The 19,152-nt window shown below is 36.2% G+C and overlaps 1 pseudogene; it reads left to right on the top strand.

Moving 5' to 3' along the window:
• Nucleotides 1–8,382: 8,382 nt before the first annotated feature.
• Nucleotides 8,383–9,267, top strand: LOC148208248 (uncharacterized; annotated as a pseudogene).
• Nucleotides 9,268–19,152: the final 9,885 nt, after the last annotated feature.

A 19,152-nucleotide genomic window follows, 5' to 3' on the forward strand; every position in this document is an offset into this window, starting at 1 on the left:
AATAACTCCCATACCAGCACTTAAAGAAGCCAAAAGAAAATAGACGTTTGTATTCATCTTGTAACACCCAACCAACGAAGGATGCCATTTGCAAGAGGATCTTGAATAACGAGGACTCAGAGATGCAAATTAAAGAGAATTCATTGACATGCATAGGTTGTGGCATAATTTTCAATCCAGACACTTCTGGAACCAGCACATTGATAGAATGGATAATGTTATTCATTAATTTTTAATTAGGTCAATTATTTTATTATTATTAGTTTTTTTAGTACAACATGTTGGGGCAGGGATCAAACTCACTAACGGTGCACACAAGGGGAGGTAAAACCAACCCGACACCGAAACCGATCGAAATGGGGTTGGTCGATCGGTTTTGAATATATAGGAGCGGTCGGTCGATGGGGAATTTATTGGATTTTCGATCCGTTGGTTGGCCGAAAAAATTCCCTTAAAACCGACCGACCCAACCAAAATAGGTGTTAATTTAATTATTAAAAAAATTATTATATATAACAAATTAGGGTTTACAAACCATTTTTGTCACTACACACCCAACATCCCCTCCCACACTCTCCCTCCCCTCTCTCACTCTCTCTCCCCTCTTTCACTCTTCCCCTTTCTCCTAACCTCTCTCTTCACTCTCCCCCTTTCTCCTAACCTCTTTTCCCCTTCATCGATCTCTGTAATCTTTCTCCCCTATCTTCTCTCCCTTTTGTCAACTTTTGTCTTCAATGCCGTCGTTGATGCTGATGCCGACGATCTTGCTCTCCCAATCTTTGATTTCTTCATGCATGTACTTTTATCTCTCAGATCTAAGATTTTAGGTATGAAATATTTTATTTTCTTTTAGATCTAAGATTTTTTGGTCCCTTCTTCCATTTCGAACACTTTTCTGAAACATATATTTTTTTCTTCGTTCTTCCTCTTCATCTGATTTGCGAACCCTGTTTCAGAAGAGGTAAAAAAAAAAGAAATCGGTTAACCAATCGAAATCGACCATAATCGACTGACGAAACGTCGGTCGGCGAGAAAGGAGGAAAGTCGGTCGGTCGGATTCCATTTTTGGAAACGGACCTATAGTTGGTCGGTAGGGATTTTCGCCTGAAAACCGACCCAACCGACTGATGTGCAACCCTAAAACTCACAACCTCTTGAACATATTAATTACAATAATTTTATAAAAATATCGCTTTGACAGGACAATTATTTCAAAGTTTACTATTGAACATATTAATTACAATAATTTTATAAAATACAAAATTGTACGTGTAGACACTGTATTTGGTCCGACTGGCTTTCGTTAAAAAAAATTATTACTGATTTATTTATTATTTTATTTTGTTTATTAATTTAGTTTAAAATAACATAATTTACTTTATTATAAGATTTAATGTGAAGTTTTAATTAAATCAAATTAAGTTTTAAAATTAGATTTTGTTTCAAAATAATTGGTTTTATTAGGATTTTATTTAATTGACTTTAAGATTTAAAAAACTATTTTTTCTCTCCTTTTATTTTTTCCTTCATACGTGTCCCCTTTCCTTCTTCTCCTCCCCTTTTCTCTCTTCTCTTGCCTCTTTTTCCATACAGAGAAGAGGAACAAAACATTTTAATTCACTTCCTTCTTTCTCTCTACCATCATCTTCTCTTCTTATTCCCCCACACCGGCGACCCCGACAATACTTCGACTGCACACGTCCCCCGGAGATCACAAGTTCCGACAACCCGCAGCACAATAGTCCGACGCAAAGCTCTATAATCCCGACAGAAAACAATAATATAACGAACAACTTCTACAACCGACGCATAGATCTCCGGCAATCTGGCTCCCACCTCAAGTGCTCATTCACGGTTTCAGACCCGCGGGCACACTAAGGATTTCCTCACTATAGTACATGATATAAAAAAAATGCTTTTAAATATGATTTGATTTTTTTAAGAAAATAAGTTTGTTTTAAATATGATTCTTTTTTAAATGATTTTGTGTTAAATTTGATTTTTTTTTAAAAAAAACAAAGTTTGTTTTAAATATGATTTTTTTTCTTTAAAATAAGTTTGTTTTAAATGTTTTTTTTTAAGTTTTAAGGAAGTTTGTTATAGGGATTTCAAATCTAAAACAAAATAAAGTTTTTTTTTTCGATTTTAGTTTTAATTTTTCTTTTTTTTTTAAACAAAATTTCAAAATAAAGATTTGTATGTTAAGAATTAAAGTTAGGTTGTATCCTGTGATGTTTGCATAGTGGTACGTTTCTTAGGAGTAATTCACATGTCTCAAATTTCGAGTCTTTGCTTGCTTAAATTAATGTTATTTTTTTATCATTGTTTTTACAAAACAGCTATTTTAAATAAAATATTTTTTTAAATAAAAAAACTTTTGTTTCTTTTTAACAAATTTAAAATATTAAAACATTTATATATAAAAAAAATAAGTAATATCTTAAGGTGTTGGCACATTGATAAGAAATTTGTATATTGACTCTGATGTCACAAGTTCAAGTCTCGATGTGCCCTACACTAAAATAATGGCCTTCGTGCCACTCATATCTATTAATTCATATCTTATAACAAAGTGTGAATTAAAATATGGTACCGTTTTTGAACGGGTGTCGTAGGGTGCTAACACCTTCCCTACGCTCACCCGACTCCCGAACCTAAAATCTGTTTTTCGTAGACCGAGTTTTTAAAATAGGTGACCAATCACACCTCGTAGATGATTGGTGGCGACTTCAAACCCTAATCTCGAAAGAGACCCATCAGGGGATGACGCCGGCCACTCCGCGTCGCGAAGACGTTGCGACAGCTTGGCGACTCCACTAGGGACATATTGAGAGTCAAGCCATATTTTTGTCGTTTATTATCCGTTTTAAACTATTTTGGTTCATAATTTTCTTTTTGTGTGTGTACATATTGTCCTTATTATTTGCTTTTATAATTTCGCATTATCATGCATCTCACACAATACACGAGCTTGCTACCGAGGCTTTACCTTTAAGATTAGATTGGAGACTGAGTAGTGTGACCTTCGTGGAATTTCGGTTCCCGTGCAGGCGTATGAAATTCTCCACTCAAGTTGATCATACTGCGAAAGCGTATGGAAGATTTGGGGGCCGTTTTTCCTCTAGGTTGTGTAGACATTAACCTTACACTAATCTTAGCATAGAGTTCCACTATTTATTTATTTACTTATTTTTGTTTTGTTTAGGTTGGTGTTAATAAAGTGATTCATTTAAAAGAGTCTCATGCATTTACCTAAGTTTCTCATTTCACACTTTATTTACTTTTACTATTATTATTATAATAATCGTCGTATTTTTTACAACAATAAAAAGAAGAGTTTCACAACTTTCCCGTTTCCTTTCAATTTATTGTCTGCCAATTGTGCCAAAATTGACCTAAGTCTTAAATCATTAACATTGACAGTAAATTAAAGCATGAGTTCCAATAAGGCTCCTACCCAAGAGTGGAAAGAACAAGACCAAGAAACTGTTCGTCAATGGTCAGAGAACATGCAGCATACTCATGGTGATGCATTATCACAGAATGTCATCATGCCCTTTCAAAGTGTGACGTTCCCAGAAAATCAGTTGGATGTCTTGAGACAATTGTGGGAAGGCTTAAGACCAGACAAAAAGACCCAGTTCATAAAAAAATATGGCCACATATCGCAGCTTATGTACCTGCAAGTCAACTTCTTAATGTTGAGAGCATTAGTTCGACATTGGGATCCAGCCTATAGATGCTTCACTTTTAGCTCAATGGATATAACCCCAACTATCGAGGAATACCACACTCTCTTACAAATACCACTGCAAGAGAAAATTGAGGTTTATTCCTATGATGATGGGTTTACATTGAAAAGGGCAGTATCGCTGCTTGCAGGGAAGATATATGTTGGTGAGATTAAAAAACATGTGAAAAGGAAGGGAGAAAACACATGCTTGCCGATATAATATATCCTGTGTCTTTAGCAGAGATTCGTTAATGAAGAAAGGGAGCTACCGCTGTTAGCTCTGTGCTTATTCAACTTGGTTTTATTCCCTAAAGTTAGTGGATACGTTGAAGAGCGAGTGGTTAAGCTATTTGTCAAGGTAGAGATGGGGGTTAATCTCGTAATACCCATCCTTGCACAAATCTTCCGAGCACTAAATTTTTGTAGATCGAGAGGAGTAGGGAACTTTATAAGCTGTGCTCAGCTGCTATACATTTGGATCCTCAGCCATATAAATTGCCCACCAGAGTTCAAGTGTCCTCAGGTTAAATTTTCAAGATCGTGGAGTAGATTACAAAATCTCATCCTTGAATTCAACTAAGGGATTGGAGTCAAATCCACTCAGGGAAATAAGAGTGGAACATTTTCTTCGCAGGACTAAGGCTAGAAGACGTGGAGTGGAGGGCCCGATGGATGTCAACCAAATCTATGATGTATAGGTGTGGTAAATTTCACAGTTTACCATTATTGGGTCCATGAGGATGTGTATCTTATGCCCCATTAATGGTATTGCGCCAGATATGGGTACGTCAGTTTATCCCAACCACACAAGATTTAAGAAACTCTGAATTCGCCTATGATGTTGAATTTTGTAAAAACAAATCTCAAGATATCGTAAAGGCGTGGAAAGCGATTGTTACAATTCAAAGTGGCAATTACCACGATAGTACATTTGAAGGTTACGGACAGTGGCATTCGAATAGGGGAAAAACTGTGGTTGTCATACCAACCGACAAGGACAAAGGGAAGCTAGAAGTTCCCGTTAGGAGAATTCTTACCGAAATGAGCCCAAATAAGTCCACTCAGCGGAAGGTTCGCAAGATAGAGTACGAGTTGCGAGAAGGGAACCCCACATCAGCTAAAGAAAGACTACAACTAGGGTACAATCAAAATCTACCTCGAAGCATTGAGCTGGAATTACAACAGGCAAGAAGGGAGGTCAGTTACCAAGGAAAAGAAAATAGACCGTTGGAAGTAGAGGTTCGGGACCCTAACAGAAGAATGTACAAAGAGAGCTCACAAGCAGCCTTGATGGTGCGAGACAATCAAATATCACAACAAATGGCTTCTTTACAAACAGAAATCATGTCCCTTCGTGAAAAAGCCATTGTGTTGGAGGAGAAAGAGGTACAGTTAGCTTAGTATGCCAAAGAAAATCAAAGTTTGAGAGAAACTATTCAGGTGCTTACGAATCATCTCGATAAAACCAAGAATGCTGCTGATGGGTTAATGCAGTATTATACCTATATCAAGGAACAATATAACCAAGTGGGGTATGAATTAGACCATGTGAGGCACGATAACACATTGTTACGTCATAATTCAGAACATGTGCTCACTCAAGTCAGACAAGCATCCCGTAGGGCAGATGGTTTAGCTGAAGAGGCACGAGTTCTCACGTCTGCCATTGTCCCTACACAGTCGAATGGCAAAAGCACACTGAAGTTCTTGGGCAAACTTCGGCGAGATCTAGAGCATTGGGAACAATTTTATTGACAATCTGCTTTAATGTACTTTCAATTTCATGATTTAAGCATTAAGGTTCAAATTTGGCATAATTTTTGTTTTCTTGTAATCTTCATTTATTTATTTACCCAATTTATAATAAAGCCACGAACTTATTTATTTATGGTTTTCTTTCTCTTTCTTTTTGTCTTCTATTTTTCTAAAAACAAAAGGATTGTTCAAGATAGCTCGCTCACCAGCACCACATCGCACTTACCTTACCAGACACAGGGCAAGATTAATGATAGAAGATCAAAAAGCTGAGCAGGAGAAAACAAGGAAAGATATTGATGAGTTGCGCGAAAAGTTAGATGCCATCCTCCTCGCGTTGGAAAGAGGCAAAGCGGCTACGGATCCTGCTACCCCGTCCATGAGCCGCAAAAAACCCCGCCTTATCCACCTGGGTACGGTCCACTTCTTAGGCCAGTGGCAAAGGGTTTCATGCCACAATATACAATGTACAACCCTCTGTATGACGTCCCAGTTGGTCAGTATCTGCATCCCTTTGTTAAGTGTACTCAGCAAATCCCAACCAACATCATTTTTCGAGAGCCCAAGCAAATGATGTCACTCCTTACAGTCCTTAACTAGGTGGTCTCCCAACCAAGATAGACCCGATCGGACAAAGTGCCTCCAGTAACGAGAAGTTTGAAGTTCTTGAGGAAAGATTAAGAGCAATAGAGGGGATGGACGTTTTTGGCAACATTGATGCCTCACAATTGTGCTTGGTGTCTGGATTAGTAATCCTTCCAAAATTTCAAGGTGCCAGAGTTTGACAAAGTATGATGGTTCTTCTTGTCCTAAGAATCATCTTATATTCTACTATAGGAAGATGGCAGCGTACGTCCAAAATGACAAATTGTTGATATACTGCTTTCAAGATAGTTTATCTAGTCCGACCTCTCGTTGGTACATGCAGTTAGATAGCTCTCATGTTGGCTCGTGGAAGAATCTGGCCGACTCCTTCCTAAAACAATATAAGTATAACATAGACATGGCTTCAGATCGCTTAGATTTACAGAGAATGGAGAAGAAGAGTACAGAGAGCTTTAAGGAGTATGCTCAAAGGTGGAGGGACACGACAGCTCAAGTCCAACCTCCTTTAATGGATAAGGAGCTATCTACCATGTTCATCAATACCCTAAAACATCCTTTCTATGATCGGGTGATAGGAAGTGCTTCCACAAATTTCTCTGATATTATGACCATCGGAGAAAGGATCGAATACGGGGTTAACCATGGGCGGATAACCAGTACTGCAGATGAGTCATTAACCGCAAAAAAGGCAAGTCATTCCAAGAAGAAGGAAGGTGAGGTGCAAATGGTGGGAGCAAACCAACACTCTTGGAAACAACAATTGTACGGTCGGACACCACGATACACTCCGTTTATTACCCAACGCCATATGGGTTTAATCAACCATTTGTGAATAATGCAACTTCACATTACTCCCCTTATGCCTCTCAAAATTTTCGACCCCTGGCCAGTCAAAATTTCCAACCTAGGGGTCAGCAGCATAATACATTCTATACTTAAGGGCAACAAACTAATAGAGGGGCACGTAAACAGACTCAGTTTGACCCAATCCCCATGACTTATACTGAGCTTCTACCTCGGTTATTTCAAAATAATCAGCTGGCACATGTACCTGTAGATCCGATCCAGCCTCCATACCCAAGATGGTATGATGCAAATGCTCGTTGTGACTATCACGCAGGAGCCATAGGGCATCCAACAGAGAACTACACTGCATTGAAATATAGAGTTCAAGCTTTAATCAAGGCAGGTTGGTTGAACTTTAAAAAAGAAAATGGGCCTGATGTAAGTAAGAATCCACTGCCGAATCATCAGAATGTCCAAATAAATGAAATCGAATGCCAAGGGATCGAATCGAAGAGTAAGGTTGTCGATATTACAACCCCTATGGAGGAGCTATTTGAAATTCTCTTGGGCGGTGGATATGTATCAGTGGAGTACCTATGCCAAAACCTCGAGTATAAAGGGTATGATGAAAGTCTGACGTGCCCGTTCCACGCTGGAGCGAAAGGACACTCTGTAGAGTAATGCAACCATTTTCAAAAGAGAGTTCAAGAGTTGTTAGACTCAAAAGTCCTTACTGTTACAAAATCTCACCTGAAGATAGGGATAAATGTCATGGAGGATATCTTGGTTGCTGAGGGCTCGAGTGATGCTCTTAAGCAAAAACCTCTCACCATCTTTTACCGTGAAAAGTCAGATGAACCCAGCTGCAGTCGGAAACCAATCACTATCACGGTCCCAGCTCCTTTCGAGTATAAAAGTTCCAAAGCAGTGCCTTGGAGATATGAGTGCAAGGTAACTATAAGACAAAAGGTATCATCACCTTCACTCCCAGTTGACAATATCACATGAGTAGGAGGTTTGACACGAACTGAGAGATGTTATACACCGGATAGCTTGCTAAAGCACGTGAATGAGCCTGCTAGTGAAAAGAATAAAGAGAAAGCAAGTGAGAAGAAGAAAGAGAAGGTAGAGAAAGATAAGAAAGGGAAGGTCAAACTCAACGAGGATATTTATGATGAACTGGCTGGCCGGCTTGGAGACAGAAGAAGAAGACCATCATCTCTATCCGGGTACAATCATAGCTTTATTCATTCGTTGAACCTTGGGGATAACCATTAGCATTAAGGTCAATCACCACACCACCTCTATCATACATACGACATTCCATTCCGTGAGAGTGCATGGTCACACACACCTAAAGCGCCTACGTTCTGCTTGCAGCCAATACAACCACAACCTAACTTGCACGAGATTCTACAACCGAAACTACTGGTAGTCTCGAGGGGACTCCTCCTATAATAGTTAGCGGTATTGTTGTAAAGGATGCAAGTCCTAAACAACCTATGTCTGAGGAAGAGACTCAAAAGTTTCTAAAGCTAGTGAAGCAAAGTGAATACAAAGTTATTGAACAATTAGGTTGAACACCTGGAAAGATCTCCATATTATCTTTACTGTTATCCTCTGAAGCGCATCGGAATACACTGTTAGAGGTCTTGAAGCAGACTTTCATTTCACAAGACATAACATTGGATAATTTGAGCAACGTTGTGGGGAATATAACGGCATCTAGCTCCATCACTTTTACAGATGAGGAGATACCACCAGAGGTTACAGGACATACTAAAGCTCTCCACATCTCAGTTAAGTGTAAAAACTTCCTAATAGCAAAAGTCCTTGTGGACAATGGATCTTCTTTAAACATAATGCCAAGATCCATGCTAAAGAAGTTACCGGTTGATATGTCCCGTATGAGACCTAGTACTGTGATAGTAAGAGCTTTCGATGGAGCTTGCAGCGCTGTTGTTGGGGATATTGAGATCCCGATCAAGATAGGTCCTTGCACCTTTGACATAACATTTCAGGTTATGGACATTACATCAGCTTATAGTTTTTTGTTGGGGCGACCTTGGATACATTCGGTAGGGGCAATTCCATCTACTCTACATCAGAAAATTAAATTTGCGGTTGACCAAAAGTCGGTGATCATATCGGGACAAGAAGACATTCTAGTCTCAAGGCTTGGTTCGATGCCATACGTTGAAGCAGCAAAAGAAGCTTTTAAGTCTTCATTCCTATCATTCGAGATTGCAAATGCTACAACTTTACCTAGGAAGTTTGGAAGACCTAAGCCACGTCTTTTAGAAGCCGCCTTTAAAGGAGACAATGGGAGTTTAGATAAGCTGCTGAGGATGGCTAAAAATACAAGGAGGTTCGGGCTAGGGGCATAAGCCAAATAGAGGTGACATCACCAGAGTGTAGAACCGTGAAAAAGCAAAACGTTTAGCAAGATTTGAGAATAGGGAGCATGATTACCTAAGGAGGACTGTTCCACCTCTCAGCCACTCTTTCAGAAGTGTCGGCATAATCCATCAAGAGTACAATGAGAGTTCTGCAGTGGCAGCAGTGATAGAAGAAAGAGAGCAAGCCGGGCCTTTTATCTTCTCGTGCCCAGACGGTTTCGAACTGAGCAATTGGAGCGTGTTAGAGCTACCGTCTTTTATAAATAATAAGTCAAAGTAATTGTTTTTTCCCCTCATTTTCTTAATTAATAAATTAATTTTCTATTCCCCTGTGTATTCTATCCAGATGTATCATTTGTCTATAATTCTTCCACATCAATAAAGTTTAAATTCATTCACTTTGTTTCTTTCCTTTGTTATTCTCTAGGCCAATTTATTCATTTGTTTCCTTTTCCTTTGTTTTCTCCCGTATTATGCCTTAAGCAGTAATACTGAGATTGAATGTGATAATGATTCGAAATACAAGCTCGATACACCTATATACAACGTCGAGTCTGGTGAGGAAATGGATGATGAGCCCTCTGTTGAGTTATTAAGAATGTTAGAAGAATAAGAAAAGATGTTAGACCCCATGAGGAATTAACTGAGACAATTAACTTGGGATCACAAGCCGAGGCCAAAGAGGTTAAAATAGGCACTAAGATGTCTTCAAAGAGTCGCAAAAAGTTGACAGAGTTACTTAATGAATATGCTGATGTTTTTGCTTGGTCCTATCAAGATATGCCTGGTTTAGATACAAACATTGTAGTGCACAAACTACCAATCAACCCAAAGTTCAAGTCGGTGAGGCAGAAGTTACGGAAAATGAGACCAGATATGTTGATCAAGATAAACGATGAAGTAAGGAAGCAAATTGATGCAGTGTTCCTTACGGTATCTAATTACCCTGAGTGGGTGGCAAACATTGTCCCTGTACCAAAGAAAAATGGACAAGTAAGAATGTGTGTGGATTATAGAGACTTGAATCGTGCAAGTCCAAAAGACAACTTCCCGCTTCCTCATATCGATGTGTTGGTTGATAATACTGCTGGGTTCTCAACCTTCTCCTTTATGGATGGGTTCTCAGGCTACAATCAGATCAAGATGGCACCTGAAGATCGCGAAAAAACCACATTCATTATGCTATGGGGAACTTTTTGCTACAAAGTTATGTCGTTTGGGCTAAAAAACGCTAGGGCAACCTACCGGCGTGCCATGGTTACCCTCTTTCCTGACTTGATGCACAAAGAAATTGAAGTTTACGTGGATGATATGATTGCCAAGTCAAAACAGGGTGAGGAGCACACGATTATTTTAAGGAAGCTATTTGATCGATTGAGGAAGTTCAAATTGAAACTCAATCCCAAAAAATGTATATTTGGGGCAACCACTGGAAAACTTCTGGGCTTTGTAGTAAGCCAAGAAGGCATTACAGTTGACCTGGATAAAGTCAAAGCAATCTTAGAGATACCACCTCCACAGACGCAGAAAGAAGTGAGAGGATTCCTAGGACGACTCAATTACATCGCAAGGTTCATATCTCACTTAACAGCAACTTGCGAACCCATCTTTAAATTGCTCCGCAAGAACAACGATGGTGTATGGAGTGAAGATTGTCAAACAGTATTTGATAAGATTAAGCAATATTTGCAGGACCCTCCAGTTCTTGTGCCACCAACTCTAGGACGGCCCCTGATTTTATATCTCACAGTGATTGAAAACTCAATGGGATGTGTACTGGGGTAGCATGATGACTCAGGCAGAAAAGAACAGATCATATATTATTTGAGTAGAAGTTTACCGATTGCGAGACTAGATACTCTCAAGTAGAAAAAACTTATTATGCTCTAGCGCTCTAGCTTGGGTTGCTCGACGTTTGAGACAGTACATGTTGTATTATACCACATGGCTCATTCAAAGATGGACCCCATAAGTACATTTTTGAAAAGCCATTTCTCTCAGGTCGAATTGCAAAGTGGCAAGTTCTTTTGTCCGAATACGATATTGTCTATGTAACTCAAAATGCCATTAAAGGGAGTGTGCTGGCCGACTACCTAGCTCAATCACCTATAAATGACTACATACAAGTGAAGTTCGACTTTCCAGACGAGTATATCTCCACCATAACCACAGGTGAGGAAAGTTTAGATCCACAAACTTGGACCATGATGTTTGATGATATCTCTAATGAGCTAGGTCATGGCATAGGGGCTATCTTGATATCACCCAAAGGGGATCTATACCCTCTTACCGCCAAGTTATGTTTTGACTACACACATAATATGGCTGAGTATAAAGCATGCTCGATGGATGTCCAAGCTACTATAGATATGAAGGTCAAGAAACTCAAAGTTTTTGGGGATTCTATGCTAGTAATTCATCAGCTAAGAGAAGAATGGGAAACAAGAGACGCTAAGTTGTTGCCTTACAAACAGCTCATAACAGAATTGTCCCAATAATTTGATGAAATCTCATTTGATTATTTGCTAAGAGAAAATAATCAAGTAGTAGATTCATTTACCACATTAGTAGTGATGTTCAATTTAGAACTCAACGAAGATGTCCATCCGATTAAAGTTGGGAGGAGAAATGTCCCGGCTTCTTGTATGAGCATTAAGGAAGAACCCGACGGTAACCCCTGGTTTCATGACATCAAGCAATATATCAAGAGTAAAGAATATCAACGAAATGCTTCAGAGAATGATAAGCGCACCCTCCACAAATTAGCAATGAAGTTTTTCTTAAACGGAGAGATACTGTATAAGAGAAACCATGACATGGTTCTCCTAAGGTGCGTCGAAGGAAGAGAGACCAATAGGATTATGGAGGAAATCCATGAAGAAGTTTGTAGGACTCCTGCAAATGGACACATGATGGCCAGACAAATTTTAAAAGTTGGCTATTACTGGCTGACTATAGAGACAGATTGTATTAAATATGCAAGAAAATGTCACAAATGTCAAATTTACTCGGACAAGACACGTGCTCCTACTTCTCATTTGCATACTTTGATAGCCCCTTGGCCTTTCTCTATGTGGGGCATGGATGTGATAAGACCTATCGAACCTAAAGCATCAAATGGGCACCAATTCATTTTTGTAGCCATAGATTATTTTACTAAGTGGGTAGAAGCAGCTTCTTACCGAGATGTGACAAAAGGAGTTGTAGTCAAATTCATAAAGAAAGAAATTATTTGTCATTATGGTCTTCCTGAAACCATAATTTCTGATAATGCAAGGAATTTAAACAATAAATTGATGAGCGAGCTTTGTGAGCAGTTTAAGATCAAGCATCTCAACTCAACTCCTTATCGACCTAAGATGAATGGTGCAGTGGAAGCCGCCAACAAAAACATAAAAAGAATCGTTGAAAAGATGACTGTAACTTACAGGGATTGGCATGAAATGCTTCCATTTGCCTTATATAGTTATCGCATTTCAGTCCGTACCTCAACTGGGGCAACGCCATTTTCATTAGTTTATGGTATGGAAGTTGTTCTTCCCATTGAAGTAGAAATTCCATCATTGAGAGTTATCATGGAAGCTAAGTTACAAGAGGCCGAATGAGTCCAAAGGCGTTATGAGTAGATAAATTTTGTAGAAGAAAAGAGGTTGACAGCATTATGCAGAGGACAACTGTACCAAAGAAGAATGATGAAAGCCTATGATAAGAAGGTGCGCCCAAGAAGGTTTAGAGAGGGAGATCTGGTTCTAAAAAGAATCCTCCGGTTGCAAAAAGATCATCTAAGCAAATGGACCCCGAATTATGAAGGACCATTTGTGGTGAAAAAGGCTTTCTCTGGAGGAGCACTAGTTCTGGCTAACATGGATTGCAGCGAGTTTTTAAATCCAGTAAATTCAGATCATGTTCGAAAGTATTATGCATAATTTCTCGTGTATATCGAAAATTTCACATTGATCTCAGTATTTCACTTGAAATGCATTCTATGTATTCATTTTCTATTATAGCCTACAAATTTGAACAACATTTTTGAGATATGCGTCTTTTGTCATAATTGAAAATCTCATTTATAAATTTTATTCTCTATTCGTCTCTTTATTTATGAATGAAGGTAGTGGCTTACATTCATGTTCTTTGAGGTCACTTGTTGCTCGAAATCAAACGTAGGGGCACAAGAAGCCTAAAGATAAAGATATTTATTCTCTAGAATCATTGGGGCAAATATGGCATTACAAAGTTATCAGGGGCAAAGTCGCCATCCCATTTAAGGAGTATTTGGCCGAGTCTCAGTTTGTCTGTGTACTCTCGATCTAGTTAAAAGGGTTGTTGAAGGAAAGCAAAATCCGGTGATTGAGCTATCTAGACAATCCCAAGTTTTATTACAAAAGCAAGTGATTTCACTCTATTTTTTCACATCCAAGATAAAATTTTCTGTTATCATCATGCGTCAAATGTATTTCATGCATTGTTCATGCATTCTCCACATTTTTCTTGAATAAATCTCCAAAAAGCCCTATGGTAGAAAGTTTCGTGACGGTTTATTCTTGCTCAAGCAAGCTTGTTTTGTTTTCTGTTGGTTAAATCAAACCCGATCAAAGATCGTGGTCGAAGCCTGTGTCAAGTCAGGTCCTTTGCCTTTTAGTTTTCTGTTGGTTAAATCGAACCCGATCAAAGATCGTGGTCGAAGCTTGTGTCAAGCCAGGTCCATTGCCTTTTAGTTTTCTATTGGTTAAATCGAACCCGATAGATCGTGGTCGAAGCCTGTGTCAAGTCAGGTCTGTTGTCTTTTAGTTTTCTGTTGGTTAAATCGAACCCGAAAGATCGTGGTCGAAGGCTGTGTCAAGCCAAGTCCGTTGCTTTTTATTTTCTCGTCGATTAAATCGAATCCGATCAAAGATCGTGGTCAAAGCATGTGTCAAGCCAGGTCTGTTACCTTTTTAATTTCCCGTTGGTTAAATCGAACCCGATCAATGATCGTGGTCGAAGCTTGTGTCAAGCTAGGTCCGTAGTATTTTTTTCCGTTGGTTAAATCGAACCCGATCAAAGATCGTGGTCGAAGCCTGTGTCAAGCTAGGTCTGTCGCATTTTTTTCCGTTGGTTAAATCGAACTCGATCAAAGATCGTGGTCGAAGCCTATGTCAAGCCAGGTCCGTTACCTTTTTAATTTCCCGTCGGTTAAATCGAACGCGATCAAAGTTCGTGGTCGAAGCTGGTCAAGCAAGGTCCGTCATTCCAGCCTCGCCTTCCCAATACTTTGTCTTTTGTCTTTGTCTACCCTTTTTCTACAAGGATACACAAAGGGGGGCAAGCTGTAGACACCATATTTGGTCCGGCTCGCTTTCGTTAAAAAAGAAAATTATTATTGATTTATTTATTATTTTATTATGTTTATTGAATTAGTTTAAAATAACATAATTTACTTTATTATAAGATTTAATGTAAAGTTTTAATTAAATCAAATTAAGTTTTAAAATTAGATTTTGTTTCAAAATAATTGGTTTTATTAGGATTTTATTTAATTGATTTTAAGATTTAAAAAACTGTTTTTTCTCTCATGTGATTTTTTCTATTCATACCTGTCTCATTCCCTTCTTCTCCTCCCTCTTTTTCTCTCTTCTCTTGCCTCTTTTTCTTTTTTACCGTTATCTTTAAGTGTATTTAAAGAGGGCTGTAGTGGAGAGGGAAAACACACAAAAACCCATATAGAGAAGATGAACAAAAAATTTTAATTCACTTCCTTCTTTCTGTCTACCATCACCTTCTCTTCTTCTTCACCCACACCGGCAACCCTGACGATACTCTGACTACACACGTCCCCCGATGATCACAAGTTCCGACAACCCGCATCACAGTAGTCTGGCGCAAAGCTCTATAATCCCGACAGACAATAATAATATAACGAACAACTTCTACAACCGATGCACAGATCTCCGGCAACCTGACTCCCACCTCAAGTGCTCCTCATGGTTTCAGACCTGCGGGCACACTAAAGATTTCCTCACTGCAGTACATGATATTAAAAAAAATGCTTTTAAATATGATTTGATTTTTTTAAAAAAATAAGTTTGTTTTAAATATGATTCTTTTTTAAATGAATTTGTGTTAAATTTGATTTTTTTTTTAAAACAAGTTTGTTTTAAATATGATTTTTTTTCTTTAAATAAAGTTTGTTTTAAATGTTTTTTTCAAAAAAAAAAATTAAGGAAGTTTGTTATAGGGATTTCAAATATAAAACAAAATAAAGTTTTTTTTTGTTTTAGTTTTAATTTTTCTTTTTTTTTTTTAAAATAAAATTTCAAAATAAAGATTTGTATATTAAGAATTAAAGTTAAGTTGTATCTTATGATGTTTGTATTGTGGTAGGTTTCTTAGGTTTGAGTCATTGCTTGCCTAAATTAATTTTATTTTTTTATCATTGGTTTTAGAAAACAACTATTTTAGATAAAATATTTTCTTAAATAAAAAAAACTTTCGTTTCTTTTTAACAAATTTCAAATATTAAAACATTTATATAAAAAAAATTAAGTAATATCTTAAGGTGTTATATTGAATCTTATGTCACAAGTTCAAATCTCGATGTGCCCTACACTAAAAAAAATTGCACCAAAGCAAGTTAAATAAGGGTTAAATACCACTAGTCCATTTAGGAATCCAAATTAAATAATTGGTTTAACCATTAAGACTTTACAATATCGTGTAAACATTTACAATATCGCGTAAACATTCTCCATTTATAGATGGAATCCAATTACTAAATTGACTATTGAAATATATATTCAATAAATAAAAAAAAAACAAAGTATAAAATGGTAATCGAAATTAAATAATGCTAGGCGGATTCTTCTAAATAGCACACATTAGAAATAAAATCCCTAAAAATATCATTCCAAATATCTTTTTGAAATTGTGTTGTTCTAAATATCATCTTGCAACTCTTTTCCTCAAATCTTGGCGCTCAAATTCTCCCTTCAAAATGGGTCCTAAAATTTCCAGCGACAATTAATCGGTGTTTCCGACGAAAAACTCACACAACGTAGTAGAGTAGTAGCACCGGGAGTCTGTCGCACTTCTAGGTGGTCTTGTCGTCAGCCGTCCTAGCGACTCGAAGACGCGCCGCTGCATGTTGCTGCACGTGAGTCATGGTAGGGAGTTCGCAAGAGAGGTCGTCGCCAGATTGTGGCTCGTTGCCAGAGAAGCAATCGACGGAGGAGAGTTGGCAAGAAGAAGATAGCGAGGGGAGACCAATAATGTATCTACCAGTATATATTATATAACACATTAGTTATATATTGTTATCATACGGTAAATTCGGTTAAAAAGTATATATTATATAATCTTTTAGTTTAGTATATATATAAAAATATATATTACATCTTAATTAATATATGTATATATATTTAACCCTATTTCTGATAGTACATACTGTATATTAGAAAAATAAAATGAAAAGTATATTATATAATGTTGGTCTATTATTTAGTGTATATTAATAAAAGTATATTTTATATAATTTTTTTGGAGTAGTATATGTTTATATACTATTGGAAAAAAATGTGACATAATATTTTGGAAAGTATATGTTTGTAAAATAAATTAAAAAAGAAAAGACACCAAAGAAAAAGATGACGGAAAAAACCATACGATGAAAATTCAAAAAAGAGTTTAGAAATAATGAGAGTTGAAATTAATCTTCGTCGAAAATTCAAAAAAAAAAATGTCGGTGATGGGTTATCTTGTATGCAAGGTTTTAAATGTCGATGTCGATAGAAATGTCGAGGTATCAATTTCATGGAAATATCGATAAAATGTCGATGTCGATAGATATTTCTGTAAAAGTTAGAAAAAATAAAAGATCGTAAAAAAAATTTAAATTAACATATAAACATTTTTCCATTTCTATATATATATATATTAGTGACATTTTGTTCATATTTTTCATATTTTGTCGATTTCTTGTACTACGATGGAAATGTCGATTCACCCCGATATGTTGATGGAAATATCAATCATGTCAACGGATATTTAGAATCATGTTTGAACAGTATAGGGGATGGTTTGCTCGGGGCAACTAATGGCGAGGGAGAAGGATGCTTAAAAACGCAAAAATATTGTTTATAACTTGAAGGAACGAGAGATTCATTTTGAAGGGAGGAAAATGTTAAAAAAATAAAAATAAAATGGGGCCAGGTAATATTTATTTGAAACATATTATTGAATAGATTTTACTCTAAATAGGGAAATCTTTTAATTCACGTTAAATCTAATTATATTAAATAAAATAGTATTAATTGAGGGCAAACTAGAAATAAAAAAAAAGAAAAAAAAAACCAAATACGAAAATCTAAATCTGAAAATAGTAAAAAGAAAGGTCATTTGTCAAATATAGCTTTTAATTCAACTCATGAAAGACAAATTCCTCATTTTAAAATATAGTTTCTAGTTGGACTCGTGAAAGACAATTCCTCTAAAAATAAGAACATCACAAAAATATATAATATAATATAAATATCTAAGTCTATATGAATATCATAACTACGCCAGTACGAGTTTTTTTTTTTCTTTTTTTAACTTTGAAGATTGAAATCTTGTCATTACATCCTCTTGTTTCTACCTATCACAATTAAAAAATTTATAGCTATTTATTCTATTTTTTCTCTTTTTTTAGACATTAATATCTTAGTTGTCAATTTTTTAATCGTGACAAGTAAGAGAATTTTATGTTAATATTTATGTATCGACTGTTGACTATCCATCCTCTTATCATTAAATATTTCACAAGCATGAGAGAGATGCAAGAAGAGAGATAACTTTTTTAGCTATCAAATTTTGGGTGGTAGTCACCAAGAAAGATAAGTGCTGAACCCAAAAATAATAAAAATTTCACCGCTTTTATATTTTTAAAATTGAAAAAGAAAAGAAAAAAAATCTATCCAATCTATCAAAATTTCTGTGACGATGACTAAAAAAAATACTAATTGAAAATTAGTCATTCCAATCCAACAAGTGACGAATTCATTATTCTATGTCAGGAGGGACACAAATGTATATAAAGATTGGAAAAATATCAATTTTATAAACTTGGCAATATGTGTTGATTTTCATTTTACAATTGGATAATGTCGTAATTTTCACCTGAGTTAAATGAATTAGAAAACACTTATGTTTTGGTATAAAAATAATTGATATGATTTCGACAAAATCGATATTAGAGTTGTTCTAAGTTTAAAAGTTTCGCTGAATTATTTGACATTAGATTTCGTGCATTTTTGTTAAATTAGTAAGTTTTTATAGATTTTAAAACTCAACCTATGAAACAACATCAATTTAATAGAGAGATAAAAATTTTTACATTCACATTTATCTAAGTTTAGGGTTATGAAATTAAATTTATTAAAAGAAATAAATCAACATATAAATTTAACTATTTGATAAAAAAAATTAATTACTTTTTTAAATGAAAAGATTAGCCAGATATATTTTGTAAAAAACAAAAACGAATTAGACATTATTTCATTCAACAAAAACATTTTTTTAATAATTGGACATCTTTTTAGTTAAGAAAATCAAAAAAGAAAAAAGAAAAAAATTAACAAATAAAAAATATAAACGGTAGGATTCGATCGTAGGACATGAGATGAGACAAGGTTAAGATATATTTTGTCAGGAAAATAAAAAAGAAAAACGACCGGAACTGTAAAAATATAAGAAAAATAAAACGAAAATAAAAAAAGAAACGGACCGGAACCGTGGCAAGGGCGGTGGCACAAGGGGTGAGTACAAAATCGTATTTAATTAAAATCAATCCAGTTATATGATAGAAAGTGATATTCATTAAATTACATTAGAAATGAATTTTTATCATTTTTTGTTCAC

The sequence above is a fragment of the Momordica charantia genome (assembly GCF_013281855.1).
Source record: "Momordica charantia cultivar OHB3-1 chromosome 11 unlocalized genomic scaffold, Mcharantia_2.0 BLBB01000011.1, whole genome shotgun sequence".
NCBI classification, from domain to species: domain Eukaryota; kingdom Viridiplantae; phylum Streptophyta; class Magnoliopsida; order Cucurbitales; family Cucurbitaceae; genus Momordica; species Momordica charantia.